Source organism: Capricornis sumatraensis, chromosome 14, assembly GCF_032405125.1.
Source record: "Capricornis sumatraensis isolate serow.1 chromosome 14, serow.2, whole genome shotgun sequence".
Taxonomy (NCBI): domain Eukaryota; kingdom Metazoa; phylum Chordata; class Mammalia; order Artiodactyla; family Bovidae; genus Capricornis; species Capricornis sumatraensis.
This window is the reverse complement of record NC_091082.1, coordinates 13,436,003-13,449,820: the sequence shown is the minus strand read 5'-3', so window position 1 is coordinate 13,449,820 and position 13,818 is coordinate 13,436,003.

The window sequence follows — 13,818 nt, the reverse complement described above, 5'->3', positions numbered from 1 at the left end:
CTTTAAGCCAACTTTTTCACTCTCCTCTTTCACTCTCAACAAGAGGCTTTTTAGTTCCTCTTCACTTTCTGCCATAAGGGTGGTGTCATCTGCATATCTGAGGTTCTTGATATTTCTCCCGGCAATCTTGATTCCAGCTTGTGCTTCTTCCAGCCCAGCGTTTCTCATGATGTACCCTGCATAGAAGTTAAATAAGTAGGGTGACAATATATAGCCTTGACGTACTCCTTTTCCTATTTGGAACCAGTCTGTTGTTCCATGTCCAGTTCTTACTGTTGCTTCCTGACCTGCATACAGATTTCTCAAGAGGCAGGTCAGGTGGTCTGGTATTCCCATCTCTTTCAGAATTTTCCACAGTTTATTGTGATCCACACAGTCAAAGGCTTTGGCATAGTCAATAAAGCAGAAATAGATGATTTTCTGGAACTCTCTTGCTTTTTCCATGATCCAGCAGATGTTGGCAATTTGATCTCTGGTTCCTCTGCCTTTTCTAAAACCAGCTTGTACTACTTAGCCATAAAAAAAGAATGAAATGATGCCATTTGCAACAATATGAATGAACTTAGAGGAGCATACTAAGTGAAGTAAACCAGAAAGAGCAATACAATACCATATGATATCACTTACATGTGGAATCTGAAAAGTGCAACAAACTAGTGAATATAATAAAAAAGAGGCAGACTCATAGATACAGAGAACAGATGAGGGGTTACTGGTAGGGGAGGCAATATAGGGGTGGGAGAGTGGGAGGGGCAAATTACTGGGATTCAGTAGAAGCAGTGCTAAGGGGAAGGTTCATAGCAATACAAGCTTATCTCAAGAAACAAGAGAAAAATCAAATGAATAACCTAACTTTACACCTAAAGCAACTAGAAAAAGAAGAAATGAAGAACCCCAGGGTTAGTAGAAGGAAAGAAATCATAAAAATTAGGGCAGAAATAAATGAAAAAGATATAAAGGAGACTATAGCAAAAATCAAAAAAACTAAAAACTGGTTCTTTGAGAAGATAAATTAGATAGACAAACCATTAGCCCAACTCATCAAGGAAAAAAAGGAGAAGAATCAAATCAACAAAATTAGAAATGAAAATGGAGAGATCACAACAGACAACACAGAAATACAAAGGAGCATAAGAGACTACTATCAGCAACCATATGCCAATAAAATGGACAACGTGGAAGAAATGGACGAATTCCGAGAAAAGTATGACCTTCCCAAACTGAACCAGGAAGAAAGAGAAAATCTTAACAGACCCATCACAAGCACGGAAATCAAAATTGTAATAAAAAAATCTTCCAACAAACAAAAGCCCAGGACCAGATGGCTTCACACGTGAATTCTACCAAAAATTTAGAGAATGGCTAACACCTATCATACTCAAACTCTTCCAGAAAAATGCAGAGGAAGGTAAACTGCCAAACTCATTCTATGAGGCCACAATCACGCTAATACCAAAACCATGAAAAGATGCCATAAAAAAAGAAAACTACAGGCCAATACCACTGATGAACATAGATGCAAAAGTCCTCAACAAAATTCTAGCAACCAGTCTTGCTTTTAAAGAGCAATTTTTCCAGACAGAAGTAGATAGGGCTGCAGGATTCCAGCCCCTCCTCTCCTTCAAGATAAATCTCAGCCTCAAAAATTGAACAGTTAGGAAGGAGAAAACCTCAGGAACTTTGAGGATCCTAGGTATTAGCTTCTGAAATGAAGACTGAAGCTTCAACATTTCCTTAGGCATCTTTGTAGAAGCCATTAAAAAAATTAAAAGATTTTTAAAAGATGGAGGATTAAGGGCAATGATCTCTGAAGATAATCTCCCTTCTCAAATTCAGACATTTTGTTACTGTGGAGCTTACCAGTTGAGAATGTGAACAAATAGGCTTTATTTAGCACTTAGAACTGAATGAAATGTCAATTACCAGTCGTTATGGAGCTTGCCCTGTCGTAGCAAATCTGGATACGCATCCATCTGCTGGTTTCAACATTTGGTGGGGAAACGGCCCTCGAGACCCTCCTGTTATCAGCTGCTGTCAAATTTCAGGGCAAGTTGGGCAAGTAACACAGCATTCTCTCTGTAAAAGAAAGCTGAACCTGCCCTTTCTGTTCTCTACAGTGAAGCCTAGAGAAGGGAGACATCTGGTGGGGAGATGGAGTTCTGGAGCTTGGGATGGGACATCTGGTGCATGACGCTTCCAAAATTTTAAGTCCCAGATTCTTTTAAACTCTCAGAACCTGCATAACTGGCCCACCTCTCCCTCTGAAGAACTAGCACCACTCTCTCTAACCCCCGAACCCCACCACCCCATCTTGCCTGAAGACCCTACAGAGACCTCTCCCCACCATCTGCCTTCCTGGTAACTAAGCTTATGAAGTAGAGGTAAGTCCCAGCATCACCCAGTTGGGATGTGCTGGTCCTGATAATGGAAGAAAATGAGCTGCAAGGCCTAGTCAGCGTGACTCAGCCAAAGTCAGAGGCAATCATGTCGGACTAGATTCAGAAGGTCTGGACCAAGGAGGCTGAAATAGAAGATAGTGCCGGGAAGAGCTTTCCAAGGATATAAGATTTAACTCTCTGGCAGGGACTTCAGGAAGTCCTCGCTGTTCCCGTGACTCCTAGAAGCATGGAGAAAGTGATGGCCCAAGCTAGAGCCAAATGAAATGTCGGTGCCCCTCCAGCGGGCAGTGGAGGAAGAAATAAAAGGATTCAGGAAGGGATCGTGCTAGAATGGACGTTCCAGACATTTGGAACACCTACCAGATGGTTTTGTTCCATGAGAAGGCCTGGGGAATGTATATTTACAAAAACTACAAGAAATGAGCCAATATTACTAAAAAAGATAGATGGGGGCTCTCCATAAGCCAGGCTGCTGGTAGGAGAGGTAGGTGGAGAATCTGGCCCGGTGACACCAGTGGTGATAAGAGGCCCAGAACCAGAGAGGCCAAGTGGATGCAATTATTCGATGAGTAACAGGATTGGAGTACAGATACAGGCCCTGACTCCAGAGAGTTATAGAGATGATTAAAAGAATCTGGTGTTCTTACAGGCAAAATAAATGGGGCTTCCCAGGTAGCACAGTGGTAAAAAAAAAAAAAAAAATCCTCCTGCCGACACAGGAGATGTGAGTTTGATCCCTGGGTCAAGAAGATTCCCTGGAGAAGGAAATGGCAACGCACTCCAGTATTCTTGCAGGAAAAATCCCATGGACAGAGGAGCCTGGCAGGCTACAGTCTATAGGGCTGCAAAGTTGAAAATGACTGAGGGACTGAGGACACACACACAGGCAAAATGAAAACCAACAAGATGGTTTCTTAGATTCTACCATTAAAAGAAGTCAGCGATGGATGACAGTCTAAGGGCAGCCACCCCAATAATATGTCAAACTCAGATTCAGCCAGGTCCCGAAAAGAAAAAAAAAGCCTACAACACCACACCTAGCATACAGAGTTGTGATCCCGTAAGTCCTTCCCAAAGGGACCCACAGTTGTTCGGTTGGGTAACTGGGAGAAGAGGACCCCCAGTTGTTCTGCGGGCTATTGGACACAGAGTCTGGGCTGACATGATACCCAGAGAACCAGTGCATCACCCTGAACCCCTATTCTAACCAGTGGGGCATATGGGGGCCAGGTAACGACTAAAGTCCCTGCCAAGGTCTGGTTACAGTGTGCCCACTGAGTCTACAGATATACCCAGTGGTAATTTCTCCAGCCCCTGAAAGTGTAACTGGGGCTGACCTGCTTGTTAGTTGAGTCACTGGGTCTTAGGCTTTCGGGTAAGAGCTATCACAGTGAGGAAAGCCAGGTGGAAGCTTGTGAAAGTGCCCCATCTCTAGCCAAGATCGTAAATACAAAACAGTATCTCATGGTAGGGAGGAACTATTAATATTTGCATCACCCTTAAGGATCTAAGGACTTCCCTGGTGGTTCAGACAGTAAAGCCTCTGTCTACAATGTGGGAAACCCGGGTTTGAGCCCTGGGTTGGGAAGATCCCCTGGAGAAGGAAATGGCAATCCACTCCAGTACTATTGCCTAGAAAATCCCATGGACAGAGGAGCCTGGCAGGCTACAGTCTATGGGATCACAAAGAGTCGGACACAACTGAGCGACTTCACTTCACTTCACTTAAGGATCCAAGGATGCAGAGTGGCGATTCCCATAATGTCTCTATTCAGCTCAACAGTTGGCCCCTACAGAAACCTAGTGGACTCTAGAGGATGACAATAAACCACTGCAAACTCAACCAATTATTAACCCCAATTCTAGCTACCATATCTGTTTATCTACTATAGCAGATTTGATATGGCCTCAGGCACATTAAATGAAGCTTTGGTTTGGTGAATGCATTCTTTGCTTTTCCCTTCAGAGGAGAGGGTTAGAGACTATTTGCATTTGTCTGGGTGAATAACAACATTTACTTACAATTTGGTCCCAAGGCTATGTTAACTCCCCTGCCCTATGTCACAATACAGTCCAAAAGGATCTGACCATCTGGACACCCTGGAGAACGTTATATGGATCCATTATTTATTGATGGTATTATGCTAATCAGGCCATGTGAGCAAGAAGCGGTTAGCATGTTGGAGGCCCCAGTAAGATATACAAGACTCAGAGGAAAACCTCACGGAAATTCTGGGGGGTAGTCACATCAGCAACCTTTTTACGGGTTCAGTGATCAGGGACCTGCCAGGGACTCCCATCTCAAGTGAAAGACAGGACATCATGTCTCTTCCACCCCAATGAAGGAAGCAGCATATTTGACAAGTCTCTGGCTCTGGAGGCAGCGCATGGGAAACCTGCTCCAGGCCAGGCAGCAAGTGGCACGAAATGCTCTTCCCTTTGAGTGGGGCCCAGGTCAGGAAAAGGCTCAGCAGCAGGTCCAGGCTGAGATGGAAGCAGTCCTGCCACTTAATCTGAGAAGCACAGGTGTTGGCAAAATATGCTATGTGGAGCTTATGGTTGCACAGTCCCCTGTGGTTCTTTGGAAAGGCCATACCATCTGCAAGGAAGAATCATGTGTCCTTTGAAGATGAATATGCATCTGGAACTACCCATCATGAGCTGAGGGCTACTATTCATACGAGGTCTTAAAGTCAAGTCAGCCAGCAGCAACTCAGCAGAAATGGGCAGTGCTGGGATTGAGGGCACAGGCAGGCTGCATGAGCCAGTAGGCTGCCCCTCATCTCCATGACTACAGCTGCAGCAGCACCCCGCCCCCCACCACTCCATTCAAAAGGGGCCACACAGGAGCACGTCTTAAACCACATGGCAGAGGAACAAAACCCAGGCTTCGTCTATAGTTGAGTTGTGGCTCAGCTGGTAAAGAATCCGCCTGCAATGCAGGAGACCTGGGTTGGATCCCTGGGTTGGGAAGATCCCCTGGGGAAGGGAAAGGCGACCCACTCCAGTATTCTGGCCTGGAGAATCCCATGGACTGTATAGTCCAGCGGGTCACAAAGAGTCGGACACGACTGAGCGCCTTTCCCTTTCACGTTTGTTCCATATGCGGTCTCAAGTTGAAAGTAAACAGTAGTTAGTTGGGCTACAAGGAGTAACCTTGAGAAACAGTGAAAGCAAGGGAATCCTTCCAATAAGCAGAGTTTTAGGCAGTGCACCTGGTCATCTAATTTGTGTTAAAGGAAAAATGTCCTGATGTTAGAGTATATTCAGAGGTCTGGGTAGAGAAAGATTGGTTAGAGACATATGGGTGAATGGGAGCGTGGTGTGGAGCATGAAGCTCTTCGTATCGTAGGCTAATGCCCACTAGAAAGTATCCACCATGGAAGAGGCCCGAAATTAGAAAGCGGACAGGATGATCTGGCCACCTGACATCAGCCAGTTTCAGGCATCGGCCGCCATGGTGCTGGCACAATGGACACAAAAGAGCAGTGATCAGGGTCAGAGGGAAGGACCACGGGCTCCCGCGAGCAGCCTGGACTCCCGCGAGCAGCCTGGACTCCCGCTAACCAGGCTGAGTTTAGCACTGTTGCTAACGACCATACAGCCTGCGAGCAATAGAGCTGACCCAAGTCCCCCGTCCAGCACAATTCCTCGGGGAGACCAGCTGCTCTTCCATGACAAAGTAGTTATTTGGGGCCCCTTCCATCCTGCAAGGGCCAGTGGTTAGTCATCACAGGATAACGTCTATTCCAAATAGGATCTTAACCCAGTAATCCCAACCAGTAAGAAATACATTTGTTTTAATCCCCAGACTCAAGTCACTCCAGAAAGCTCACGCTAAGAGCTGTGGAGCATGTTTTCCCACAGTGGTCTCCACCAGCACCCCGAGATGAGTATCAGCTAAGACCTTAGGCTATGAGTACATGGCTATGAGCTATGGTATGGTCTCCTGGGGTTCTTTACTCTGCGCTTTTCCCAGGAGGAAGTTAAACCACCTCAGCACTCTCCTGGCTGCCTTTAGAATGTCTTCTGTGTTTGGAGGGTGTGAATGTTGCTGGATTGTAATCTTTGCTACCAGCCCAATGATGATTGGAGTTGTAAAAGCTTGTTAATGGCATTATAGACTGACCATTTGTTCTATACAAATGCTTTCTTCTGTTATCATCTGGACGAGTGACAAGTCTCATAGTTCACTTTCCCCTGTGAATTTCTAAGGAAGTCATAAAAGACTTGTAGTAATCCAAATGACTTTATTTTTTCTGACTGCTCTGCATCTTCATTGCTGTGTGCAGGCTTTCTCTAGTTGCGGGGAGCAGGAGGTTCTCTCTAGTTACAGTCTTTCTTATTCCAGTGACTGCTCTTGTCAAGGATCATGGGCCCAAGGCCGAGTGGGCTAAGTAATTGTAGCAAGTGGGCTTAGTTGCCCCGAGCCATGTGGGGATCTTGGTTCCCAGATCAGGGGTGGAACCCATGTCCCCCACATTGGCAGAAAGAGTCTTAACCACTGGATTGCCAGGGAAGTCCCTCCAAGCATTTTTAAATAATGCTTTCTGCAGCCTTCAGTATTCTGACCAGAGCTTTGGTGAGGGAGGGGCAGGAGGGAAGAGTCTCTCCTGCAAATAACAAGGATAGAAAAAAAGCTTACATGTGTGGGTAGAGTAAGCAGAAAAATGTAAAATGATGTGCAAGTTCCGTTCAGTTCAGTTCAGTTCATTCTCTCAGTCGTGTCTGACTCTGCAACCCTATGAATCGGAGCATGTCAGGCCTCCCTGTCCATCACCAACTCCCGGAGTTCACTCAAACTCACGTCCATCAAGTTGGTGTTGCCATCCAGCCATCTCATCCTCTGTCGTCCCCTTCTCCTCCTGCCCCAAATCCCTCCCAGCATCAGAATCTTTTCCAATGAGTCAACTCTTCACATGATGTAGCCAAAGTACTGGAGTTTCAGCTTTAGCATCATTCCTTCCAAAGAACAACGAGGACTGATCTCCTTTAGAATGGACTGGTTGGATCTCCTTGCAGCCCAAGGGACTCTCCAGAGTCTTCTCCAACACATGCTTTTGTGTGTTCAACATCAACATGCTTTTGATGTTCAAAAGCGTCAATTCTTCGGCACTCAGCTTTCTTCACAGTCCAACTCTCACATCCATCCATGACCACTGGAAAAACCATAGCCTTGACTAGACGGACCTTTGTTGGCAAAGTAATGTCTCTGCTTTTGAATATACTATCTAGGTTGGTCATAACTTTCCTTCCGAGGAGTAAGCGTCTTTTAATTTCATGGCTTCAATCACCATCTGCAGTGATTTTGGAGGGCCGCCCCAAAAAATATAAAGTCTGACACTGTTTCCACTGTTTCCCCATCTATTTCCCATGAAGTGATGGGACCAGATGCCATGATCTTCATTTTCTGAATGTTGAGCTTTAAGGGAACGTTTTCACTCTCCTCTTTCACTCTCATCAAGAGGCTCTTTAGCTCCTCTTCACTTTCTGCCATAAGGGTGGTGTCATCTGCATATCTGAGGTGATTGGCATTTCTCCCAGCAATCTTGATTCCAGCTTGTGCTTCTTCCAGCCCAGTGTTTCTCATGATGTACTCTGCATAGAAGTTAAATAAGTAGGGCGACAATATATAGCCTTGACGTACTCCTTTTCCTATTTGGAACCAGTCTGTTGTTCCATGTCCAGTTCTAACTGTCTTCCTGACCTGCATAAAGGTTTCTCAAAAGGCAGGGCAGGTGGTCTGGTATTCCCATCTCTTTCAGAATTTTCCACAGTTTATTGTGATCCACACTTTCAAAGGCTTTGACAGTCAATAAAGCAGAAATAGATGATTTTCTGGAAATCTCTTGCTTTTTCAATGATCCAGCAGATGTTGGCGATTTGATCTCTGGTTCCTCTGCCTTTTCTAAAACAAGCTTGAATATCTGGAAGTTCATGGTTCATGTACTGCTGAAGCCTGGCTTGCAGAATTTTGAGCATTACTTTACAAGGGTGTGAGATGAGTGCAATTGTGCAGTAGTTTGAGCATTCTTTGGCATTGCCTTTCTTTGGGATTGGAAAGAAAACTGACCTTTTCCAGTCCTGTGGCCACTGCTGAGTTTCCCAAATTTGCTGGCATATTGAGTGTAGCACTTTCACAGCATCATCTTTCAGGATTTGAAATAGCTCAACTGGAATTCCATCACCTCCACTAGCTTTGTTCACAGTGGTGCTTTCTAAGGCCCGCTTGACTTCACATTCCAGGATGTCTGGCACTAGGTAAGTGATCATACCATCATGATTATCTTGGTTGTGAAGATCTTTTTTGTACGATTCTTCTGTGTATTCTTGCCACCTCTTCTTAATGATATGCAAGGAGGAATGTAAATCTTGACCACTAGCAACATGGAAGCGTAAAACATCTCTATACACTGTTCTTAATTATTCATTAGAAAATATGTTTTGGAGAGGAGAGAGATTAATATAGATTATTTCAGAACAAATGATTTTTTTTTGCGTTGGTTAGTATTCTGTATGCTGATTTTCACTCTAGTGTGTCTACTGAGCGAATAAGAGCCTTTGCTACAACTGGAATTGGGGGTTGCAGATGGGGAGGTCAGGAAGTGAATAAAGCTCTTCCCAGATCTGACATTTGGTCTAAGTATTATTTCGCCTTTTTCTGGCATCTGGGCCCTGTAATCAGAAGGTCACAGTGTCATAAATCCATGTAAACAGACCACCTGTGCCTTTGTGCTGGGCAAGAGAATTCATTTATGCTCCCAAGAGAAGTAGCCAGCACAGATTTTACCCCCACTAAGTTTCAGAGAAGGGACCACTTTGGCTTTGGACCAATGCTCTGAAAACTAGCCCGTGCTTTCCAAACTAACTGGCTTTGTAATTCACGTATTTATAATAAAAATGCCTTTAAGGTACTCCAAAAGAAGACATTATTATTTTTTTAAAATGACCACATAGGTTATAAAATAATGAAAATTTGACAGGTATTTATTTTTAAATACAAGATCATTCCATGTACGTATCCTGAGTAAAATTGACTTTCCTTTAATCTTTCAAATGGCAAAAGGAAAAAAAAAGGATACAGAGCAGCAGACCTCAGAATAGGTGAAAACGTTCGAAAAGGACTTTGGGGGACAGTTTGACCATTGTAAGACACTTGCTCCCTGTTGCTGTGTGTTAAGCTATTAACACTATCAGCTAATATTTACTGAGACTTTACTGCCTGTTAGGCACTTCAAGTTCCATGGCTAATCACACTTCATTCACATAATAACTTTATGAGGTAGATGCTACTATTCTGCTTTAAAGATTAGGAAAACGAAGTTTCCAAAAGATAAGTAATCTGACCCACATCACTTTCCCAGTGAAAAATACAACTGGGATATCAGTTTAGGGGAGCCTAATTCCAAAGTCTTTGTGATCAACCGCAAGGCTATACTGCTTTCTGAGGAGCTGGAAGGGGAGACTCTAGCCAAGCATCAATCCTCTCTGCACCTGCATAGGGGTCATTCAACTCTGAGGATGAGTTTCTGAAGGCAGGACTGCCATGCACAGATCTTCAGCCTGTACACTGCGACAGGATGCCACAGCTGAGGGGAGGCCACCCACATGGTAGATGTGTTCTAACTTACAAGGGAGGCTCTAGGTATTTGCAAAGATCTGAAGACCGTGACCAAGTCCTAGGACAGCAGCACACACAGCTATGCACACATGAGATGGAGCAGGGGCCTATGGCAGAGAACGCGATGGCACCCCGCTGCGGTACTCTCGCCTGGAAAATCCCATGCACGGAGGAGCCCAGGGGGCTGCAGCCCATGGGGTCGCCAAGAGTCAGACATGACTGAAGTGATTTAGCAGCAGCAGCAGCAGCAGGGCCCTATGGTCCTGGCCCCCCGGGTCCTCAGCCTGCCTTTTGTCTGCGGAAAAACTTTAGCCAAAGCATAAGTTTAATAAGAGAAGTAAGAAATGGAGAAACAAGGGGAAACAGTCAAAGGAAACCAAATAATAATAATAATGTGCTCATTAAGAACAGTCAAGTACCATTAGTTCCTTGTCAAGGGCTACAGGTAATATTCTGAGCCATATCCCATGAGCTCTTATAGATACTGAAACCCCCACCAGGTGGAGAAGTTAAGTACATGGTGGCCAGACTGTAGATATGACATAAGCTGCCACAATTCTGAGAACAGGCCTCAAGAAGTGGAAAAAAAACAGATCCTGGAACAGAAGATTAACTGTACTTAATCAAGATGACACTGGCCAGATCACTGATGACCAATTTCAAGATGACTATCAGAGCTGACCGTGCTGTTTCTGCAAATAGCCCCCTCCCTCTGTCTATAAAAGCTCTTACCCCTGGCTGTCAGTGCTGATGATAGACCTTTGGACAGGTGTCCAGCTTCCACAACAATTGCCTGCATCCAAAATAAAGCAAACTTTCCTTTGCACCAACCTGGCCTCTTTAATGGCTTCTGAGCAGCATGCAGCCAGACCTGGGTTCTGTAACACAAGGACACTGGCACGCATCACTGCAGGAGATGGTCTTGTCCCAACCATACTCTAGGCATCCCCTGGAGGCATTTCTTTTCCTCTCCTATTGCTTTCAGTGACTCGGTTCCTATCCCTACTCTGTCTGCAAACCTGGAAGGGGGAAAGCATAGGCAATACATGCTTTCCCAGTGGTTTCCAATATGTAACAATATGCCAACTACATCTATTTATTTTAAGGAAGAAGTGTCATTTCTAGTTGGCTCAAGAGTACTATCTAATCTATCAGCGGTCCTGGTGAGAGTCTTCAGCTGTAGCACTTGTATCCCCTGAAGCCCCTTCGTTGTTGAGTGCTTGGCCTATGCCTGCCGTTTTAATGTCTGTTTAAAGCCAAAAGAGGAAGACAAATTACATCTTCTGCAAGATATTTCCATGAAATATTTTCCACAGGGAAACATTGGGGTAATTTTGAAGTACGTCATCCACCTGGATAAGCTACACTTGCCAGTGTTCCCTCTCCATGGAGATCATTTCATTTACTGTATTGTGCTTTGTCCAGAGCATGAGCAGTAGCTGCCAAGCGTCCAGCTGAACTGGAGTCAGGGCCTCAAACTGCCTCCCCGTGGAAGTCGAAGGGGACAGGTCAGCTAGTAGGCACCAGCTGCCAGCCAGACAGCAGGGGAATTCCTTTCCTGAATTTTCTCTTCTGCCCAAGCTGTTGCATCACTTATCCAGAAGAGTTCTGAATGAATTGGCTGATCCGGGGCATTCTAAAAACTCTGTGCCCTGGACTGGAGGGGACATAAGAGGTAGAAGGATATGTGTCAGTGTGTTTCCCTTAAAGCTACTGTCATCACCCCTGGAAAAGCTCTGCAGGAATAAGGGGTGGTAAGAATGACAGGGGGCCTGGACTGGCTCCCTATTATAAGAAATAAAAACTAAGGCCCAGCGTGAAGTGACCTGATGGGAGTGTAGAGTGGGGAGCGGCAGCCCTATGCCTCACGCCTCCAGTTTCCAGTGCTAACTCCAGCTGCCTTCCAGCGCATCGGACAGCCAACTCAGCCTCAAGGTTTAAAGAAAAGAAACTAGAAGCACGTCAAAAACAGAAAAGGAAAAGTCCAAGTGGATTTTATTTCTGGATTGAGATGGATCTAGAATCCCCAGCTAAGCCTGGAGATCCAAAGGTGAGATGAGGCTTTCCCCGAGGGGTTGGGGGCTTGTCTCCTGATGTGGGTGATAAAGGGCAGCAGCAACTGTCCCAGAACAGCCAGGCCCTGCTCCCAGGGCCCAGGGAAAGTTTCTGGAGGTCAGGCCAGCATCTCCCTCCTTTGGTCCTACTCTTCTCTCACTCCCACTTGCCCTCCCACCAGAGTGTAGGACTCCTTACAGTCCCCTGAGTGACTTAGAACCAACTGACGTTAAGAAGGGCTTCCCAGGTGCTACTAGTGGCAAAGAACCCAGCCTGCTGATGCAGGAGACATGAGAGACACAGGTTCGATCCCTGGTGTCAGGAAGATCCCGTGGAGGAGAGCATGGCAACCCACTCCAGTATTCTTATCTGGAGAATCCCATGGACAGAGGAGCCTGCGGGGTTACAGTCCTTAGGGTTGCAAAGAGTCAGACACAACTAAAGCAACTTAGCACACACACATGTTAACATTAAGAAGGAGAAGGAAGCATGGAGCTCCTTCAGCCAAAGCTTTTGCGAGGCTGTGGAGATGCTTTGCTCAAGGTCATTGCCATGGGCAACACGGAACCTCCTGAATCCTGGTTCTGTGCTCTTTCTTCTACACCTGCCTCCTTCCTTTCTCGTCTGCTGCCACAGGTGGGAGGACAGGAGAGAAGCAGGGCTCAAGGGGGCAGCAAGGACTTGGGGAGTTACACACCAGCCTGGGCTGAAGCTGGGATAGAGCCCTTCCCAGGGGGACTGAGGGACAAGAGAATTCCCCAATGTGCCCTGTCCTCTAAAATGCGATGCACGATCCTAGAGGTATTTGGCCTCAAGCTACTGAGTTGGGGCTCCCTGTCTCCTGGAAAGAGGTTTGTTGACTTGGAGACTTTCCGTTGAATGTTATCCTCACAACATCCAATCAAGGCTGATAACTCCTTGGAGGCATTTTATCTCACACCCCATGCTTCCTCATTGCCCCACAGAGGCGGTTTTGCTCCTGCAGCCGAGAGATAGCTGCACCCACTGGGGCGTCAGAGAAGTTGGGCAGGGCTGTGCAGACTTTGGCCCCAGCGTGCGCTGTGTCAGCACTTGGCACTTGAGAAAAATCCGCCTGCAGGAACCTGGACAGCCGCCCCAGAAGTAGCCTGGACCTGGTGGATATTAATCAAACAGATTAGGTGCAGACACACCTGGGAGAGCCTCCAGATGAGAGCAGGAAGCCCGCAGCTTAGAGGGCAGGGAGGGCTTGAGGTTGCCATGATGGTGCCTGAGACAGGAGGCAGAGGGAACCTGTGAACCTTGCCGAATCTGACCACCCTGGGGGCTCCACCTGGGTACAGCTGGCAGAGGTTTGAGTGGACATGGCCAGGCAGAGCCATGCTGAGGCTACAAGGTGCATCACAGAGCCGACCACGGACTCCATCTCCTTCTCTCCTCTCTCTCCTTTCCTTCACCTCCTGCCTCACCCTTCCTTCCCCCTTCTCCTGTTTCCTCTGCACACCCCCACCACTCCCACCTTGTTCTCTTTTCTCCTCATTTAGCCCAAGCCCAGCCTGGCCACTGGCCACATGTGGTTTTGTCCATTTGGACAGGGAGTGGGGTGAGGGGACCAGATTATGACTGTATGAAGCTGTTCTCAACATGAGCAGGACAGGTATTAGAGTGGGAAGGAGGAAACAATGGCTAACTTCAGTTTGATTTCTTTAGAAAAAGTATCCACAGGTCCCAGGAGCTGCAGGCAGTAGATATATTCAAAGAAGA